We start from the raw sequence: 3,716 nt of genomic DNA on the forward strand, positions 1-3,716 counted from the left end.
AAAAAAAAAAAAAAATTTTACATTTGGGGGTCATAATATATCATTAATATATGATCACTAAAGATCATTAATATATACCTAAAGAAAAAATAACAGAACAAAAAAAATTATCATAGCAGCAACATAATCCAACACACCAGATTTATTGGTAAATGAAGCCCTATTCATATATCTAGTATCATAACCATAAATATCAATCCTACATTTCATTTAACATTGATACTAAAGCACAAATTACAACATAAAATAAATGTAAATCAATTTCTACACAGATAGTTGCATTATTTGTTGATCTTTTGGAGTTGATTCGCATTTCTTTTATGTCATGTTTGCCTTCACTATTGGTATCTACTGTCCGGTGTGCTTGTGACTCAATGCAAGGCCTTCAGAATTGATTTGTTGTCAACCACCATAAACAAAGGTCTGCTGGCTTAATTTCCAGTGAAAATGGTTTTGTTCTAGGTTTATTTTGCATTAAAATAATTTATAAATATTTCTAGAGATAAGCATAGTAATTTTATAATTTAAGAAATGAATCTGGTGTCCATTATGTATGCTGAGAAAGATATACAGAATGAGATGTATTATATCTAATACTTTTGCTTTAGATTGAAATAATTTCATCTTACTTTCAGCAATAATAATAATAGTAATAGTAATAATAGTATATGATGATAGACATATAAATCAATAGATCAACTGAGAGTCCAGAAATAAACACTCATATTTATGGTCAACTGATTTTCAACAAGAGTACTAAGATATTCAATGGAAAAAGGATGAAAGAATAACCTTTTCAACAAATGGTACTTAAACAATGGAAATCTAGCCAGGCATAGTGGCTCACACCTGTAATCCTAGCACTTGGGGAGGCTGAGGTGGGTGGATTGCCTGAGCTTAGGAGTTCCAGGCCAGCCTGAACAAAAGCAAGACCCCATCTCTACTTAAAAAAAGAAAAAGAAAACTAACCAGGCATTGTGGTGGTTGCCTGTGGTCCCAGCTATTTGGGAGGCTGAGGCAAGAGGATTACCGGAGCCCAAAAGTCTGAGGTTGTTGTGAGCTTTATCTGACACCATGGCACTCTACCCAGGGTGACAGAGGGAGACAATGTCTCAAAAAGATAAAAAAAAGTACTAAATGAATGAATAAAATATCATTAAAAAACAATGGACATCCACATGTACACAAATTAACTCAAAATGGATCAAAGACTTAAATGTTATGAGCTATAGCTATAAAATGCTTAGAAGAAAACATAAAGAGTGTATCTTTATAACCTTGAATTAGACAATGGTTTCTTAAACCCAGTATCAAAAGCACAAGCAACTAAAGAAAATACAGAAAACTAGATATAATCAAAACACCTCCCATAGAGCCCAACTCCAACATTGCGGATTACATTTCAGCATGAGACTTCATAGAACACTGTCAAAAAAGTGAAAAGACTACTCACAAAATGAAAGAAAACACAGGCATTCCTTCTTTTACTGGGCTTCACTTTATTGTGCTTTCTAGGTACTGTGTCTTTTACAAATTTAAAGTCTGTGGCAATCCTCTGTTGAACAAATCTATCAGCACAACTTTCCAACAGCATGTGCTCACTTCCTGTCTCTGTGTCACACAGGTAAATCTCAAACTTTTTCAACAAACTGAGTAAAAAAAGGAACATAACTCAAAATAATAAAGGCCATATATAACAGAGCCACACTTAACATTATACAAATGGAGAAAAACTGAAAGTCTTTCCTCTAAGTTTGGAACAAGACAAGATGCTTGCTCTCGCCACTTTTATTCAATATAATAATACTGGAAGTCCAAGCCAGAGTAATTAGGCAAGAGAAAAAAACAAAGGGATTGAAACTGGAAAGGAAGAAGTCATATCAGACTTGTTTGCAGACAACCTGATCTTATATTTAGAAAAATCTAGACTCTACCAAAAAAAAAAAAAAGTTAGAACTGATAAATGAATTCAGTAAAGCTACAGGATACAAAATAAACATATAAAAATCAATAGCATTTCTATACACCAACATGAACTAGCAGAAAAATCAATAAAGCAATCCCATTCACAATAACTCCAAAAAAATAAGATACATAGGAATAAATTTAACCAAGGAGATTAAAGATTTATACAAGGAAAACTATAAAATGCTCATGAAAGAAATTGAAAATGACACAAAAAATGGAAAGAGATTCCATGTTCATGTACTGGAAGAAAACTACGAAAATGATCATATAGATTCAATGCAATCCCTATCAAAATACCACTGATATTCTTCACAGAAATTGAAGGAACAATCCTAAAATTCATATGGAATCACAAAGACACCATAAGGAAGCATCACACTGTATGACTGCAAAAGATACCACAAAGTGGGCAGCACCTGTGGCTCAAAGGAGTAGGGCGCTGGCCCCATATATCGGAGGTGGCAGGTTCAAACCCAGCCCTGGCCAAAAACTGCAAAAAAAAAAAGTACTATAAAGCTATAGTAACCAAATCAACATGATACTAGCATAAAAACAGACACATGATCAATGTAACAGAAGAAAGGACCAAAATATATATCTATACATTTACAATCGCTTAATTTAAACAAAAGCACCAAGTACATACAAAGGAAATAAAATAGTCTCTTTAATAAACGGTGCTAAGAAAACTAAATAACCACATACAGAAGAAGAAAACTGGACTCCTACATCTTACCATATTCAAAAATCAAATAAAAGTGGATTAAAGACTTAAAAATTTAAGACCAGAAACCATAAAACAACTAGAAGAAAACATTGGGGAAATGCTCCAAGACACTGGTTTGGGCTCAGACTTTTCGTTTAAGACCTCAAAAGCACAGGCAACCAAAGCCAAAATAGATAAATTGGATTATACCAAGCTAAAAAGATTCTATACATCAAAGGAAATAATCAACAAAGTGAAGAGTACCCACAGAATGGGAGAAAATACTTGCAAACTATCCGCAGGATGAGGGATTAATAATCAGAATGTATGTATAAAGAGATCAAACAAAATTTTTTAAAAAATAATAATAGTCCAATGGGCTAAAGAGCTGAATAGACATGTTTCAAAAGAAAACATTTCATGAAAATATGCTCAACATCAGAGAAATGCAAATCAAAAACCACAATGATATACCATCTCACCCCAGTTAAAATGGCTTTTACCAAAAAGGCAGTAACACATGCTGATATGGATGTGGAGAGAGGGGAGCCCCTGAACACTGTTAGTGGGAATGTAAATCAGTACAGCCACTATGGACAACAGTGTGGAGGTTCCTCAGAAGACTAAAAATAGAACCACCCTATGATCCATAACTCCCAATGCTGGGTATTTATTCCAAAAGAAAAGAAAACTACATATCAAAGGGACATCTGCACTCCCATGTTTACTGCAGCACTATTCACAACAGACAAGATCTAAGTGCCCATCAGTGGATAAACGGATAAAAAAAATGTAGTATAGGGCGGTGCCTGTGGCTCAGTGGGTAGGGCGCCGGCCTCATATGCCTATACACTCCCCTATAGGGTAGCAGGTTCAAACCTGGCCCAAGCCAAACTACAACAAAAAAATAGCCGGGCGGGTTCCTGTAATCCCAGCTACTCGGGAGACTGAGGCAAGAGAACTGCTTAAGCCCAAGAGTTGGACGTTGCTGTGAGCTGTGACACTACAGCACTCCACTGAGGGTGATAAAGTGAGACTCTGT

At 35.0% G+C, this 3,716-nt stretch overlaps 1 protein-coding gene across 2 annotated transcripts in view; it reads right to left on the minus strand.

The window, feature by feature from the left end:
- Window positions 1–3,716, minus strand: part of HSF2BP (heat shock transcription factor 2 binding protein) — a 152,878-nt gene that overhangs the window by 83,729 nt on the left and 65,433 nt on the right. The gene's annotated exons all lie outside the window — the stretch shown is intronic.

Source organism: Otolemur garnettii, unplaced genomic scaffold (genome assembly GCF_000181295.1).
Source record: "Otolemur garnettii isolate 467f Iridium unplaced genomic scaffold, OtoGar3 scaffold00128, whole genome shotgun sequence".
NCBI lineage: Eukaryota > Metazoa > Chordata > Mammalia > Primates > Galagidae > Otolemur > Otolemur garnettii.